The sequence below is a fragment of the Eretmochelys imbricata genome, chromosome 11 (genome assembly GCF_965152235.1).
Source record: "Eretmochelys imbricata isolate rEreImb1 chromosome 11, rEreImb1.hap1, whole genome shotgun sequence".
NCBI lineage: Eukaryota > Metazoa > Chordata > Testudines > Cheloniidae > Eretmochelys > Eretmochelys imbricata.
Window position 1 is genome coordinate 7,782,295 of NC_135582.1, and position 18,494 is coordinate 7,800,788.

Genomic DNA, 18,494 nt, shown 5'->3' on the forward strand with positions numbered 1-18,494 from the left:
GCTCAGGGTGATATCGTGTCCCTGTTGAAGTCAATGGAAGTTTTGCCATCAACTTCAATGGAGCAAAGATTTTACCATGAATCTTTATGGAGTGGAGCCATAGAGGATAGGAAGGGACCAGGGTAGAAAAGGGGGTTTCATTTGTCCTGGGAAGTGTCTTGTCTGTTTATCACTATTCTCTCTCTCTAATCTTCCAAAATCAGAAGCTGTCCAGCATCGGAGAATAGGAAAAGGAACCCAGGAGTGGTGATGAGTGAGGGCAGGGAGAAGAGCGAAGAGTTAAATAAATGCTTTGCTATGTATTCTCAAGCTTAATTCCAGCTTATCTAAGGTTTTTGACTGGGAATTTCTTTGTGTTCAAAAGCAAATGTCAATGACTGTGCTCACTGGGCTCCAGGCAGGGGTAAGTAGGGTGAGGTTCGCCGGAGGTAGATTCCCCTTACAGGACTATCCTTTGATTAGCCAGAGGGTTCACTATTGAGCATCCTGAAGCATTAGCTTCCTCGGGGTCTGAGGATGCTGCTTCTGCTTTATTCCAGGCCCTTGCTAGCTCTGGAAAGAGGAGTAGAAATCAGACCTGGGTCTTGTGCCATGTAGCATGCTGATACTAGCAAACTAGACCAGCCCATAACTTGTACTAGTTTATTTTATTTCGGAAAGCGCTACACAGTTACACACAGGTAGAGAGTCTGATCCAAAACCCACTGAAATCAATGGGAGTCTTTCACTTCAGTTGGCTCTGGATCAGGCCCCTGGTGCATAGTACTGTGTGTGTGTGTGAGTGTACATACATATGTACATAATACAACAAATGCTGTGTCACCCGTAAACCAACCCTAGTTTCATGAGCTAATCACTTTGCAAATTATTCTACAGGACGCGGCGGTAACCTAAAAGAAATTTACAAATGACGACGAAGCAATTCGAGTGCTGGGTTCCCCCTGCCGCAATACTGTATTAAAAAGCCATGTTTTGCAGGTATATTGCCTTGATACAACAATGCCATTTCAGAATATACCTTTAAGGCCACCAGCTTTTGGCAGAGATGAATTCAGCCTCTGAAGTGGAATGCAAAACAGAATAGCAAGGAAGATAGATAATAATCAATCAATATTGTATTACAGAGAGGCTCCACCAGTAAATTCCTCAGACAGCACAAATGCAGGCTAACAGAAGCACTTTGATATAGAATTTGTGTCACAGCCACACTGCTACAGCACCCTGAGGTTCAATTATATCTACGGCAGTTCTAGATAGGATTAGTCTCTTGCCTCTGCGAAGGTGGGGGGGTACGGGGAGAGGAGGAGGAGAATTGTCACACAGAACTGCAAAACCGTGCATGAAAAATGGAGGCAGGAGCCCTCTTTCTGGATCTTGAAAGTGAGCTTAATTCAAATTAAACAACCCAATAAATAATACCTTCCAGCTGACTTCAAAATCTTCACCCCAGAACTACTAAATTCTGCAGCTGCAAACTTTCATCCCCACCATAAATGACATTTCTTAATTATATTTTTTCTAAGGATTCCTATCTATGTTTTTTTTATTATTATTATTTCTCATTCCTTAATAGTCTTTTTCTTTCTCGGGAAGATGAGGTGATCTGGAAAATACCCTTCAGCGTTCTCTGTGATTTTTTTTTTTGGCATGACAATGCCAATAATAAAAACCAATTTCCTTGTCTGCACAAAGTAAATATTCCTTCTGACTGTGCTTCAAATCTTTAGGGCACACCTCAGTTGCTTCATTATAAGGCAGGTACATTTTGTCCCCGAATCCCAGACATACCCTGGGCTCGTCCATTGATCCCATCAAATAACTAGTGCAAAATATATTCTTATTATTTCAGTCTTTCTTTAGGACTCCTTTTTAATCCATTAACAATTGTGAATGGTAAGAAGGAAAGTCACAGGATGGTTGGCTTTTGTTCCCCCTTTAGGGTATGTCTAGATTAGAGTTTTTTGTCCCTGTTTTAACTGATTGCTAGTTCTCTCAAGTTAGCCAAAAGTTTGGTAACCCATAACCATTTGTGTCCTGGAACAAACGTTTGCAGCATCTACTTTAACCTTTACATGTATATTAGCTATCGCGAGTTAATTAGCAATCTTTTAACTCAAGTTAAAACAGGAGCAAAAACTCTAAGCTAAACAGATCCTTTTTGCGTCTGATTGTTGATTTGTTCAGATGGGATATTTGTTATTAGCATGATAGAAATGGGGTCAAATATTGTTCTCACTTACCCCTTTGCAAAAAATTATTATTGCATTACAATGCCTCCAGATCAAAGATTGGGCACAGGTGCTAAGTGTTGAACAAACACAGTGAAAGACCCTAAGAGCGTACAGTTGAAATGTGACGGACTGAAGGTTGTGGGTGAAAGGATCCGACATACATTCTGTTTGTTGTGTTTTGTTTATGGGGGAGGATAGCAAGATGAAAGGAGAACATGAGGGAGGGGTCGGGAATAGAAACGAGGGTCCTGAAGTTGAGGGAGTTCGGCATCAGACAGAGCAGAGAGCAAACAACCAAATCAACAAGAGGCAAAATTGTCCAGCGTTCAGGTTTGATACAGTGATGTCAGGTGGGTGGGATGGCTCAAGCACTGGTGCTACTGTGAGGAGTCCAGGAGAGCTGGGGCTCATCTCAAGGGTGCAAATCTCCAGGGATGATGAATCTGATGTCCCCACATGGGACAGTTCCCACATGGACCAGTGGGGGGCAGTCAATCCCAGATTCACACACTGCTCTCTGCGGCTGGGCTGAGCTCTAGAGTACAGGGGCCGTACAGCCACCCCAGACTTAACTGAGCCAGTCTCACTACTAACCGAGGTGTCACTGGATAAAAGTTTGAACATTTTGATTCAGAGCTGAAGGAGACAGAGAAAAACAAGTGGGTGGAATAATCAGAGACCTGAGGGTGCTCGCAGCTGGTCTGGCTAGGTTCTCAGTTTTTATCTAGCGACTCCTGGATCAGCCATAACTCTTATCCAACTCAGTTGTGTAATCACCAAATCCTTGCTAAGCCAGTTCAGGTTTGCCAGGGTCCCCACATGGGGCCTGCTGCCACCCTCTCCCACCCACCTATAACTGCAGCGTGAGGCCCGTGCTGATCAGCTACTGCTTGCGCACTGAAAGGCAAATGATTTGTATTCCTCTCAAGGGAGAAGCAAGAATAAGCAAATGCTCAATCATGATTGTGTGCATTTATATTTGATAATAAAACACTTGCAATTTATATGCAAATGAGGCGTGGCTCTTGGCCTCCTGGCAATTTGTCAACATGGTCCTCGGCGTCATACAGCTCGGGAGCCCTTTCCTGAGCAGCCCTGGGCTTATTTGAAAGCATTTTAGATCAGGCTGCACCACATTTTACTCTAGCAGCAACAGCCTATTGGGAGCAGGAGGTGAGTTTGGTGTACCAGCCTCATTGGGCCATATGGGACCTGTCCAGGGATGCTTTCCTCACAGTCCCCTCTTTTTGTGACCCCTTACCAACCCCCAAGAGAGGGCTGGCACCTCTGGTTCAGTGCTGCCAGGCTGGAAGCCACTAGTTTCTAAAAAGCTTTAGAAACTCAGTTCAGCGCACTCTGATTAAGAAATATCAGGCTGCCCAGAGTTCCAGAAAGTCCTAACATCCAGATCCAAGGTTTATTAAAGTCAAAAGAGCCCATTGAGATCAATGGGAATCTCTCTGTTGACTCCAGTGACTTCGGATCAAGGGAAACATTATTTAAAGAGCGACAAGGTGGGTGAGGAGATATCTTTTATTAGACCAACTTCTATTGGTGAAAGAAACAAGCTTTCCTGCTTACCCAGAGCTCCTCTTCAGGTCTGAGAAAAGTACTGGGTCTCACAGCTAAATACAAGGTGGAACAGATTGTTAAGTATAAGGAGTGGGCGCATGTTGCAAGAAACCATTCAAAACCAAGTGGGCAATTAACACCGCTGCAGTCATAGGGTAAAAGAGAGTGTGTGGGTTACAGAATGTTGTAATGAGACATCATACCATTGTTTCTGTTGAGTCCATTGTTTTTGGTGCCTAGCAGAGCTCATCTTTTGCATGTGCTGTGCAGGTTCCATGGACTGAGAGGTCAGATGGGGAGTGATCACTTTGTGAAAAGTGTTCCCCCACAGGTGATAGGGTGTTTTTGTCTTTTATCATTTTCTGTTTGAGTTCATTTGTTAGTGTGGTGATTGTCTGGCTTCACCTCCATAATTGTAACTTGGGGCACACCACATGTTGAGATAGGCACGTGTAGGACCCATGGATCTTGAAAGGTGCATTGTGGGGTGTACTGATCATTGTATCAGTGGAGATATGGCTGCAGGTTTTGCATCTGTTGTCATGGCAGGGTCTGATGCTGCTTCGAGTTGGTGGGTCCTGATCCATGTGAAGCTTGCTTATGATGATGAGCTTGGCGAGAATGCAGGGGTTGTTTGAGGGCCAGAAGAGGGGGTGCAGGAAAGATTTCTTTCTTTCTTTGATCCCCATCAAGTATGGGTTGTAACTGTTTGATAATACCCCAAACGTGTTCCAGTGTGGGGTAATAGGAGACAAATAGGGGTGTGCAGTCAGTAGGTTATTTTTTTTCTGTATTGAAGCAGGTTTTCTTGGTGGCCCATTCCATGCAAACAACAATGTTTGTTACAGTAAGCCTGGATAATTTTGCAATTTCTCTTGAGCATATTGTGTGGTGCCATGCCCACTGAAAGGCCAGCCAGTGCCGTATGGTGCTTGTAGAAAACAGGACTCTCGTGAGGAGTAGTGCATTTCATGGCTATCTATCTTAAGGTTTGTCTGCAGTGCAGTCAGAGGTGTGATTGCAGCTCAGGTAGGCACACCCACACTAGCTCTTATCTAGCAAGGGTGGCTAAAAATAGGGGTGGCACAGACTGCGGAGTGGGGTAGCAACACAAGTTCATAGGCAGGGTTCCAGGCAAGCTTGTACAGCCCACTGCCCTGTGTCTTCATGGCTGTTTTTAGCCACGCTAGTTAGATTAAAAGCTAGCCGTTACCATAGTACCCAAGCACTTCACAGTCTGCAATGTATATATCCTCCCTGTGAGGTACGGCAATGCTACTATACCCATTTTACAGATCAGGAACCAAGGCACTGAGAGACTAAGGGCACGTCTACACTGGAGCTGGAGATGTAAATTCCAGTTCAAGTAGACATACCCATGTCAACTCTGATCAAGCTAGCACACTTAAAATAGAAATGCAGCTATGGTAGCATAAGGGACTAGCCACATGCGTACAACCCTATTTGAGACCCAAGACACATACTCAGGAAGGCAACCCATCCTGCAGCTCAAGCCACAGCAGCTGCGCTTACATTTTTAGCACACTAGCTCAATCAGACCTGGCACAGGCATGTTTACCCGAGCTGAAAGTTCCACCTTCCCCCTCCAGTGTAGACATACCCTAAATGACTTGACGTAGGTCCCGGAGGAAGTACGTAGCAGAGCAGGGAATTGAGGACAGATCTCCAAAGGCCTAGGCTAGCAGTAGCCACTAGACCATCTTTCCTGTTTCATCTGAAGTGTGGTTCTGCTATGTTTTTATTGTTATCAGAGATATTGTTGGCTACTGAAGAGGAAGAATAGGAGGTGAAAATAGTGATGGGATAATTTTTCAGGCTTAGAGTTTGCTATGCAATTTGTCCTCTGAACACTAAAGGGTTTCAGTACTCAAACGGTAGAAAGAGTGACATCAGGAGACTCCAGCACACAGGAGATCTTTACCTTAGTAAAGTTAGACCTCATCTTTTCTCCTCTCTTCCTTCCCATTTGTGATGGGTTGCCCCCCTTTAAAGTGCCACCTGATGTCCTGGGATACCACTGAGCCCACCTGTTCCACCAGCCTGGGCCTTGTCTTGCTGAGCCAGGCTCTTAAGCCTCCTCTAGCACACACACAGGCAGGGCCACACCCAGCTGCAGAAAGATACAGACACTGAGATCAGCTCTGGGAAGACTCAGATTACGGGACTTGCCCCAGCACTCAAGCGCTCACCTCCCTTGGGGTGTAGACCCAAAGGTATATTGTGTTGCACTGTATAGAAAAATCTGCACAGGGCAAGCCCAGAAAAATTCGCCCTCTGCCTCAATGTGAAGAGAGATATGCACAGCTTCTTGCCCCCCCCCTCACCCCCACATATGGAGTGCAGGAACTGGGTTATGTTATAAACAAGAAATAAGTTTATTAACTACAAAAGACAGATTTTAAGTGATTATAAGGGATAGCAAACAGAACACAGCAGATTACTGAGCAAATAAAACAAAACACGCAAACTAGGTTTGATTCACTAAAGAAACGGGTTACAAAATGAAATTTCTCACCCTAAATGTTGAAGTAGGCAGGATGCAGAGTTTCTGTAGCTTAGAGTTCCAGCTATCTCTTCTTACATACTGGACCCCTGTCTCCATCTGGACTCACCCCTGCCTTTCCCCTCAAATACTTTCAGCAGTCTTTCCTTGAAAGACTAAGGCTAAGGAAAGAAGAGGGATAAGCCAAAAATACGCCTTCTAAAAACCTGTGACTATCATTTCGTTGTTATCTTGAAAAATGTACACACATCGAATTAATCATGGCCCCTCTGTATCCTGGTAATGAACATGATTAAATGAGATTGTTACTTACAGTTCAAGTGCCCACTGGGGATATGCCCACAGCAGGGGCCAAAGGGCAAAGCTGTCATCATTTCAGTGCGGATACCTAAAAAAGTGAAGACATAGACTTCTTATCATTGCAGCCTACCACTACATGGACAGTAAACTACAACTGAAAGAAAATCTTGTTATTTACTGGCAAAAGGTCATTCCTTCAAAGGAGGGCTTATGTTTCTGTTTTAGGACAATTTTGTTCCACACAATTCACACGTTGCTCCATTATGTCAACAGTTACAGAGCTGTTACATTTTTTTAAAAAAGCCCAGCAGCAGAAACATTAATTATACAAAATGTCTAAATGGAGAATTGCACTGGGAGTCTTATCAAGAGAAAACTGAATCCTTAACTACAAATATATTAACCAACTGCACGTGTCAGAAGCTGAATTTACCCACTATTCAGAGGATGCTACTGCCACGCTGTGAACTCTAGACTTCCTTGTGCTAAACAGGTGTCTCTGGCTGGGTGGATGAGGGGAAAGCGGTGGACGTGATATATCTTGACTTTAGCAGAGCTTTAGATACAGGCTCCCCCAGTATTCTTGCCAGCAAGTTAAAAAAGTATGGATTGGATGAATGGACGATAAGGTGGATAGAAAGATGGCTGGATTGTCACGCTCAATGGGTAGTGATCAACGGCTCGATGTCTAGTTGGCAGCTGGTATCAAGTGGAGTGCCCCAGGGTTCGGTACTGGGGCCGGTTTGTAAAACATCTTTATTAGTGATCCTGATGATGGGATTAATTGCACTCTCTGCAAGTTCACTGATGACACTAAAGTGGGGGGAGAGGTAGATACACCAGAGGGTAGGGATAGGGTCCAGAGTGACCTAGACAAATTGGAGGATTGGGCCAAAAGAAATCTGATGAGGTTCAACAAGGACAAGTGAAGAGTTCTGCACTTAGGAAGGAAGAATCTCATGCACTGCTACAGGCTGGGGACTGACTGGCTAAGCAGCATCCTACAGAAAGGGATCTGGGGATTACAGTGGACGAGAAGCTGGATATGAGTCAGCAGTGTGCGCTTGTTGCCAAGAAGGCCAACGGCATATAGGGCTGTATTATTAGAAGCATTGCTAGCAGATCGAGGAAAGGGATTATTCCCCTCTATTTGGCACTGGTGAGGCCACACCTGGAGTATTGCGTCCAGTTTTGGTCCCCCAACTACAGAAGGGATGTGGACAAATTGGAGAGATTCCAGTGGAGGGCAACGAAGATGATTGGGGGCTGTGGAAAATGACTTATGAGGAGAGGCTGAGGGAACTGGGGTTATTTAATCTACAGAAGAGAAGAGTGAGGGGAGATTTGATAGCAGCCTTCAACTAGCTGAAGGGGGGTTCCAAAGAAGATGGAGCTAGGCTGTTCTCAGTGGTGGCAGATGACAGAACAAGGAGGAATGGTCTCAAGTTGCAGTGGGGAGGTCTAGGTTGGATATTAGGAAACACTATTTCACTAGGAGGGTGGTGAAGCACTGGAATGGGTTATCTAGGGAGGTGGTGGAATCTTCTTCCTTAGAGATTTTTAAGGCCCGGCTTGACAGAGCCTGGCTGGGATGATTTAGTGGGTGTTAGTTCTGCTTTGAGTAGGGGATTGGACTAGATGATCTCCTGAGGTCTCTTCCAACCCTAATATTCTATGATTCTAGTGGGTCCTTTGGCTGCTTGCCCAGCCTCTGTGACAAAGCTGATTTCTTTATCCGAAAAATGTTTTGGAACACGTGTCAGCCCTGAGTATCTCCAATAATGGTGATTCCAGACTGTCCCTTTGCAACATTACTATTTATTACTAATGTTCCTTTGCAACATTACTATTTATTACAGTTGGACCTAGCTGAGACCCATTCTGCTAGGCAATGTGCAAACACATAGTAAGAGACAGTCCTACGCCATGTCTCCAGAATCATGCAGCCTCTCCTCTGTGTGCTGCATTGATGAACTGTTCATTTTAAAAAGATCTGTATTTTATTGAAAAATATACAGTTTACTAGAAAATTAATAAATGGCCAGAGAGCTCAAGACATCACAGATATGTATTAAAAAGTGCCTCAGGAAACAACCTGGGGACTATTCTTGAAGCCAGGACTGGTGTGGGTGGTGTATTTAACTATGTAATTATCTTCCTTTGTTTTCTGTGTACTTTGCCTTTACATTTCAAAAGGCTGCTGCCTGCAAAGACAGGCATTGTTTTGGGTTCAGCTCAGATGCAGCAGACTACAAATGGGACACACACACGCACAGAATGGACTTTCTCATGCAGACTTTACTTTTGTTCTTTCTTATTCTGTTGTTCCTGACTGAAAGTCGCTGTTTGTTTTCTTTGTGTGGAGAAACATTGCAGGTGGTGTGAATTACACCTCAGTAGGCCTTGGTGCCCCAAGTGGAGGCCAGTGGTGTTGCAACTGTCTGCCCTCTCTTGGAGTTGTTGCCATGTGGGAGCAGTTGAGGTCTGAGCTCCATAGGAGCCCTGCTGATGTACAGTGCATATTCCCAGGTTGCCTGGGCCATGGCCTCTCTTGTTATCACTGCCAGATTCAGAGCTTTGTGGCTCAGTTGAGCTCCCAAGCAGTGTGGGAGGTTGTGGCCGCTTTCTGCTGTTGCAGGTGCTCCAGGGTGGATTTTTCACCACTGGGGCCTTCACCATGGTCTATGCCAGCAGAAGGTGGGGGATGGGGCAAGAAACTGTCAAAAGCACAGAATTTGTTTAGTGGTCTTCATGTGTACAGACTTTGGGAAATCAACTGTTTAGGGGGCTGAACAACAATTCTAAGGAACACAAAACCTTACCCTTCTTTTGAGTCCACCAGATTTAACAGCAATATTCCCAGCTGGCTTTGGATCAGCCCCCCCCCCACCCCCACGTGTGGTTTTTTTTCTGTCAGAGGAATAAGACAGCCTCTCGTCTCTCTGGAATTACTTGTTTTTCAAACTAAACAACATCCAAGGAACAACTGAGGTAATCATGTTTCTTAACAATACTGACATAACCTCAAATTGCTTTACGGGTTTTGGATTTGCTACTTGTACATTTTTATATTATTCTTAGCTTAGTTTAGGGAAGGGGGGAAAAAGCCTTTTTCTGTGGTCCTATTATGAGGCCTCTCTTAATTCTAAGAGAAAATGAGGATTTCTCTCTCTCCAGTGGTCTGTAAAGCATAAATATTTTAAGTAGGTAGACTGGAAAATATCTTTCAAGCTTCAATAAAAAGTCTGCTCAAATCACTGTTGGTTTTTTTAAAACACGAAAGTCATCATTAACAATTAATAAACTAATTTTACCTTTTCAAATAATTTTAGGGATGGTGCCAGAGCAAAAGGATGAGTGGAGGGGAGAGAGAGAAAGAGACTAAATCATCTCAATAATGATCAATCAACAGCTCTTTCTCTGATGTGCTTATAAATGCTTCTTTGTTTTCTGAAAGACCAGAAAGTGGGTTGCTTTCGTAAATTTGGCAGAATCGGGGGCTTTGAGTAAATATTCTTGATGGAGCATTATATCTGTTTTTTAAAACACATCACTTTACTAAATAATTAAACACGAGAGATCAAATTTAGTAAATGTTCTAATAAGGGAGCAGCATGTTTTTCCTCCCGTGCAGGCTGTGAAGAACGCAGTTGGGCCAATTAAATGTACACAGTACAGAAATAAAACCTTTAGTGCCTGACCCAATGCCTAGGGAAGTCAATAGAAACAGTCCCATTTACTTCAGTGGACTTTATATCAGGTCTTTACTGAACAGATCTATTAGTACAAATGGTGGTTAGGGACAGGGGAGGGTTTATTAAGTGTTGTTAGTGACATGGCAGCAACTCAGCCACCCTCATTGTTATTCTTGGGAGCTGAATAGCCCTTGAATTTATCTGTCGTTTTGAGAAATTCAGGCTTCTGTTTGTCTCAGGACATTTGCTGTGGGATTTCTACCCTTCTCCCTTCCATAATTCCCAGTGGAAGGGAGCATGGGGACCAGTAATTGTAAATATGCTGGATATTTGCCTACGCACAGGTTAAGCAGATCCTTTACCATTTTTTAAAAATATTGAAATAAGTTTCCAAGTCATAATATTCTTGAGGCTCCAACTGAAACCAGGTCCTCATTGTGCTAGGTGCTGTATAAACACGTAGTGCTGTATAAACCCCTGCCCCAAAGGGTTTACAATCTAAAAAGACAATACTTAGGAAGGTGGGAGGGCAAACAGAGGCACAGAGAAATGAAGTGATTTGCCCAAGGTCACACAGTAAGTCAGAGGCACAGCTGGAAATAGAGCACAGGTGTTGCGGACTCCCAATCCAGTGCTTTATCCAGTAGGTCATGCTGCCTCTCATGTACTGTACCAAGATTAGCCTTTTTCCAGATGGGAATAAACAATGATTTCACTTGTAGGACCCACAAATTGCCATTCCAACTAATCATAGAAATTAGACACAGAAAAGACCCATTAGGCAATGTTAATCGACCCTGCTGCCAAGGTAGGATTGTTTATATTAGACTCTTAACTATAGACAGGATTCCAGTTGGCTGCTGGTGTGTTGTTCAATGTACCATTTAACATGTTCAGATCAGGGTAAAGGGGCCTTAGCGCCCAGGAGAATGGGGCTTTTAAGTGTTTTGTTCAGTTCAGTTGTTTGTGTCTTTTTTTTTTTTTTTTTTTTTTAAGACTAGGGCCAAATTCCAGTTTGGGTAACTATATTTTTACTTCATTAAAATTGTCCCTCTAGTTTAATTAGTCAACTTTTTTGCTTCCTGTTCGAAAAGGTTCCACAGTAGTGGTGGTATGATGCTAAGCACACCTCAGAAATGACTTCATCTCACTATATATATAATATATGACCATATTCTGATGTCCTTTACCCAGTTTTTACTCACTCCTTTCTCAGGCTATACTGACACTGAAATGAACAGGAGTGCTGCCTGGGGAAGGAATGAGTGAGAATTTGTCCCATAGTATGTTCGTCCATGTTGCAATAGACACTACAGCAGAGAATCAGTGTTCAGCTTGCCTCTGTCTGAATTACAGAGCTCCGAAAATGCCCCCTGTGCTTCCATTTTATATACACACCCACTAGTCTATTAACACACTCCTACAAAACAAAGTCCTCGCTCTCAGACCACTGCACTGTGAGTTAAACTCCCTAATACCTCTACAGTATTAATCACAGACATAGTCAGAGATGCATGTACAAAAGGCTTGATTCAGTAAAGTCTTCCATTGACTTCAGTGGGCACTGGATCTGGGTATTGCTGAGTCTGCATACACACCACATTAGAAAGATATTCTAGGGTCTTCAATGAGCTTAACAATGCAAAGGAAGTTCACAGCACCATTCCCCTAGCCTAGATGTAAGCCAGAATGGAGCTGTTGTCCTCATCAGCAGTAAGCACCATGTCACCTACACATGCTCAGACCTACACAGCTTCTTCCCTTATTTGAAGGAAGAACAAATTATTCCCATCACTGCTTTTGGGTGAACAAAAAGGGGCCTGATCTTGTCCTACTGAAGTCAATGCAAGTTTTGCCATTCACTTAAATTGGAGCAGAAGCAAGTCCAAAATGACCCACCACAGGCCAGACCATCCTTGGAAGTCCCTCTATATTGCCACAATTGCCCTAGTCCAACGCTGAGGGGGAGGGTGTGTGGGGAACAAGAAGGTCCTTCAATGACCGGGGGCTTCTCCTCCTTATTGCATAAACTGTTGGCCAGTCAGAGAAGCCCTCAGAGAAGATTCAAGGGCAAATCAATGTTTGCAATTGGTTCTGTGTGGAAAGGGAAACCCGGGCCATAGATGGTAAGAAGCAGTCAGAAGTTACTGTAAGCAACTGTTTCACTCTTATTGCAATAAGGTTCTGTTTGGCTTGCCAGTCAAAGTTTCTATACGTGTATATTCTTCTCAACCCTGCTGTCCATTCAGAGTGCAATGTGCACGTATGAGTTGATATATAAGTGAATTTAGTTTTATCAAAAAATTGAGGGACACTCTTCAAAAAAACACCCACACAAGCCCCAGTCCGCATATTGGACTTTATACTGCACTGTTGCTTCCTCTAAAGCAACAGTGCAGTATAAATCATATACTGGCAGTATAAATCATGCCAGCTATTATTTTAGTCATGCCATTTTTTATTTAGAATAAATGTCCCAAAGCTAAAAGCATCTGGAACTACTTAAAATATATTTTTTATACTTTCTGAGTTAACATTTCAAATACTTTTTCTTTCTGTCATCATCCATCTGAGGGGACAGTTTGTATATAAAGTGCTGGGCCACTGAGTCATAAACTCTTTTCCCCATCTCCCAAGAAAAGATCAAAGGGACAGATTCTTAACTGGTATAAATTGGTGCAACTCCATTGACTTAGTAGCCCCATCGGTTTCAACAAAGTCACACCAACTGAAGATGTGTCCCAAGATGTGTGCTGCAGAGGCCTCTGTACAACAATGGTAATACAGACCACTGTGATTAAGCAATAATGAGCAGGGTTCCAGGTATTTCTTGGGGATAAATGCCCATCTGACAGAAATTGATGGCCTGAGCAGCAGTCAATTGACCCCAGCTCATCATTAAACCCTGGGAATACCTCGTGCTGTGGTAAGATTATAATGAGCCCCTGCTCAAAGGTAAAACATAAGAATGTGGATTTTTTTCCCAGGACTGATGCTGTTTCAGCAGGTACATTTGCCAAGACAAGTGCTTGAATTGTCTCTCAACATTCCATTCAGCTTCTAATAGCAGATATAAAAATTTTATCTGATTTTCTACTTTACTCTTTTGAAATATTAAACCTTGGTAAATTATTAAACCCAATGTAAAATGTTACAAATGTACATACATTTCTTAAAGAGGTCTGCTCAAGCAAGCTGCATAATGGGGCTGTTTCTGCAGTGCAAATAAGTTTAAATCAGGCTCCTCTTCTACTGTCCTGTCTCCAGGTCTGTCTGCTATAGGTATTTCTAAGGTATCTAAGTGCTGTACATTCATATTGCATTCACTGTGTCCTCATTTGAGCTCTTCTCTTCATCTCCCCAAGATTCACCCATCTCTTAGTTTTCTCTTTCCCCTTCCTCTTAACTCACTCCAACTTTGTTGGAGGCCGGTCAGGTAAAGTTACTGTGTGAATGCTTCTATGAAAATGTTGACCTTGCATTTTGATCTGAATACAGTTGGGCCAGTTTGAACTCACTCTTTGGATGTCCAACAGAGTGTTTTGTTCATTCGGGGAGTTGGGAATTTGACTGGATACTAGTGATCAACACAAACTGAAGAGGGTAACGTTTTTCTTAATCCACTGTATTTTACTTAGTTTATTTTGTTTCTGGAAATGAGTTTAAGATTGAGAGATAAAGCATATCCTAGTGCACAGTCTTTCCATTACAAATTCACATTTGCTTTTGGGGCTCATATAATGGCCTTAAGCACGTGCTTAAGTCCATCCCTATTTAGGAGAGGAGTTAAATAGTGCTTATGTCACACTGAAGTCAGTTGTGATATAAGCTATGTCTTAAATAACCGATTAAAGTCAAACACATGCTTTGCTGAAACAGGGCCTAAGTAACTTGCAATGAATGATTTATTGGATTAATTTTGCCTGTTCTTTCTGTTTGCAAATTGTCTGCAAACTGGTTGAGTTCAAACAGGCAATAGGATTCATTGAAAATTTCCATTTAAACTGTCAACAGAATATTGGGGTTTTGACTAAACTAAATGTTTTATGATATTTCTGCTTTCCACAGAAGTTTTCCATTTTTCATTGAAAAAATGACACCCAGGGGAAAAAAAGTTTTCTCTATTTTAAGCAAAAAACAATAATATTCAGATATGGATGTTCTGGTGCTGTGCCTCATGTCCCCCTTCTTTATGAGCAAGGCTCCCACTTGGACTCTATTTCCCATGATGCACTATAGTCATGGGACGCCCGTGATGCAAGAGGGAGATCATGATACATCATGGGAAATGTAGTACAACCAGGGTTCCTGGCCTATAGAGGAGAATGGGGCATAAGACACCTGAGCTACAACTCCCTTGAAGCTCTGCAGCAGCATATCCAAATCTAAATATTTTTATTTTTGGACAAAATATTTCAGTTTTTGATTTTTTGCTGAATAGTCAAAACTGTCCAGGGGGAGGGGGGAAACATTATCCAGCCAGCTCTAATGGGCAGCCTTAGGGAAGGACAGGAGCAGCTCCTTCAGTTCAACCCTGCAGCCGCACACTGCTCCAAAAGGGTCTGGCCTCTGGAATGGACTGTGTATGTCAGGGAGAGAAGCCTGCCTCTTGCAAAAGTGCAACTTGCTCAGTTTCCCCTGCACCAAAGAGTTCAAGGAATGCAGTGTGCATCCGATTCAGGGAGAGGATAAATGTCACACTCCATCCTTGAATAGTGGGTGGCTGTATCTTGAACTTAGGGATTGATTCTTATATCCTTACTCAGCCTTACCTGACTCCAGTGGGAGCATGGGCTAAGGTACAACTCAGTGCGAATAAGTGTGTCAAAGTCAGGCCCAAAGTATCAGTAATGAAGTCAATTACCTGGAAGTTATCTTGGACTTAATGGTAAATAATTAGCACACACATGGTGCTTTACATTTTCCATATGCTTCACAAATATTAACCTGAAAAAGATGTTAGAACTTAGTCCTATGGGTTATGATGTACTAATTAGACCACTTGGGTTTTATTTGTTAAAAGGTTCTGGAATAAAGGAAGAAAATCCAGGTGTAAAGTTTCAGAGTAGCAGCTTTGTTAGTCTGTATCCGCAAAAAGAACAGGAGGACTTGTGGCACCTTAGAGACTAACCAATTTATCTGAGCATGAGCTTTCGTGAGCTACAGCTCACTTCATCGGATGCGTGCTTTGCAGCGCAGAGTAGTACAGTGTTTCCAGTTATTACTATTTCCTATGAGTATGTCACTTACACTTACTGTAAAACACTGGCTATGTCTAACACCTACGTTTAAAAAGAAAAAGAATAATGGGAAATGTGAGTATGGAAAAGAAGGAGGAAGACAGAACAGAGATAAACAAGAAAAGGGCAGATGTATTTTGGCTGGATGGCCTTTTCCTGTTCGTAAAATGTCATATGTTCTTATAACTCCAGAGAGACAAACCGCAATATGTGTCAATGGATTCTCCATTGTCCTCTTTACATAGCTTTTGTACTGATTTTCCCACCACTGCCACCAAAAATGTTGAAAACAAGCAGACTGAGAGTGTGTCCTTCCCCTGCGGTGGCGTCACTTCACCTCACTTCAATGTGGCATGGCAGGTCATGATGGAAAGGAAAGTGACGTGCTGCTGTTGGATTGCTGTGACCACTCTGCTGATTGACTTATGAGGAGAGGCTGAGGGAACTGGGATTGTTTAGTCTACAGAAGAGAAGAATGAGGGGGGATTTGATAGCTGCTTTCAACTACCTGAGAGGTGGTTCCAGAGAGGATGGTTCTAGACTATTCTCAGTGGTGGAAGAGGACAGGACAAGGAGTAATGGTCTCAAGTTGCAGTGGAAGAGGTTTAGGTTGGATATTAGGAAAAACTTTTTCACTAGGAGGGTGGTGAAACACTGGAATGCGTTGCCTAGGGAGGTGGTGGAATCTCCTTCCTTAGAAGTTTTTAAGGTCAGGCTTGACAAAGCCCTGGCTGGGATGATTTAATTGGGGATGGGTCCTGCTTTTGAGCAGGGGGTTGGACTAGATGACCTACTTAGGTCCCTTCCAACCCTGATATTCTATGATTCTATGATTCTATGATTAAATAGAGATGTAACTGGCCCAGTGCACAGTGCAGGCTCCAGAGAATCTGCAGCCAACCCTGAGTCATCTTGGCACAAGTTTTTAAAATGTGATTTATCTTCTCCATTGTACAACATCATGAAATTATTTCACACGTCAATAAATACACATTTTTGTTGTTTCAGCTCAACTGAATTCAATAAAGGAAGAGAAAGTCCTGGGTTCCTCAGAGCTCCATGCTTCAACTTAGCACAACATCAAGTGATAGCACATCACCACTGACCAATGGAAAACAAGTTAGGAGCATTGTCTCATCAGGCAACGCTCTCTGTTGTGTTACATGGTTTCTGTAGCTTCTTCAAGCTTTAAGAGGGGTAGGTACTATTTATAAAGTTATTAGCTTTAAAAATGTAGTCCTTTCATGAACAGTACATGTAACATTGTGTATGAAAAACACTGCTCGGCATTGACTGAAAGGTCATACTTTTTTACGAGCAATACCCAATTATCCTGTGGAATTCATTCCCAAGGGGTACCAGGGAAGCCAATAGATTAGCAGGATTCAGAAAAGGATTGGGCCTTTAGATGCATAACAAGAATATCCAGTTGCAATAGTAAGGATTTAAAAAAAAAACCAAGAATTTGGGAAGGGGTATAAGCCCTCATGCCTCAGGCTAGTAGAGGTTAAGAAGGTTAAGAACTCTTTATAGGCAGGTTATTCCATAATTAACTACTGTTTCTTACACCCCATTCTGAAGCAGCTACTACTAGCCACTCTCGGACACATGATACTGGACTACATGGTCCCCGGGTCTGATCTAGTCTGGCAGTTCTTACATTACTATGGAGAACAGCAATACTTAGCCAAAGAAGAGTCAAATTTAAATTGGAGTGTCAAAATAATTTGTATCATACCCACACTAACTGGGATAGTTAGATAACCCCTTTAAGACTGTATACAAGGTCTCCATTGATATACACACTAGCCAATCCAACTGGCTTTGGGTAGAAATCACCGCAGTATCTGTCCTAGTATTATCATTTAATGTAGACCAACACATCGACAAATGTAGGATGATGAAAGGGGGCAAAGGGAGTGCTTAGGTGCTGTGGGTTTATGGGGGATGGAGGGTGTTCTTTGTTTGCTTGTTTGTTTGTTTCATATTCCCTTACAGCCCCTGTGTAACTTGCCTGGGCATATTATTTTCTATCAGGGTGACACACAATGTCTAAGTGAAGCAAGTGCATTACCATAAGGAAATCTTCAATAAAATCACGTAAGTGGGAAGTAACACATTCCATTCAAACCAATCTCTCTAATGGAAAAGGGCATTTGGAATTAGCAGAGATTGTCTGGCTCCGTGGATAATTTATCAGTGCCTGCAGCTGGTCTCTAGGAAGGACTTAAAAATGAAAAAAAAAAACCCACAAGTAATCCATTTTTAAAAAGTGTGTCAAAAGCTCATTGGTGCTGCTTGTATTAAATAGCTCACCCGGCACATTCATCCATGGCCCTGTCCTATGTTTCACATCATTTGCATAGAGAAGCTTACAGCTCTCCCCAGATAGAGGGCGGATTATAAATGCTCTTAAATCAATAGTCCTCTCATTTTAAAGTATTTGCTGGTTAAAGGCTACTACGGAATGAAAACCTTGCCATTCCCATCTGCGAATAAAACCCTGAGAGCCTCCAACTGCTAAGGATAAAATAACACTTTTCTCCTTCCCCTCCATGGATTTCCAAGTGCTTTGGTTAATTAACAACTAATACATAAGCCACACAGCATCGCTCTGAAAGAGAGCAGTGTTATCAGCATCTTTTTACAGGAGAGGAAAGTAAGAAACTAAGAGTCTAAGTGACTTGCCCAAGGTCACACTGTTAAGGGCCTGATCCAAAGTCATTGAAGTGAATGGTAAGATCCCCATTGACTTAAAATGCTTTTTCATAGATTTAATATATATTCATAGGCCAAAAGGGGCCATTGTGATCATCTGGTCTGACCTACTGCATAACACAGGCCAGAGAATTTCTCTCAGTGATTCATCAAGGCCCTAACTACTTGGATCAGGTCCTTAGGTCTTGCGTACATATCAGGTTGTCCTGTTTTG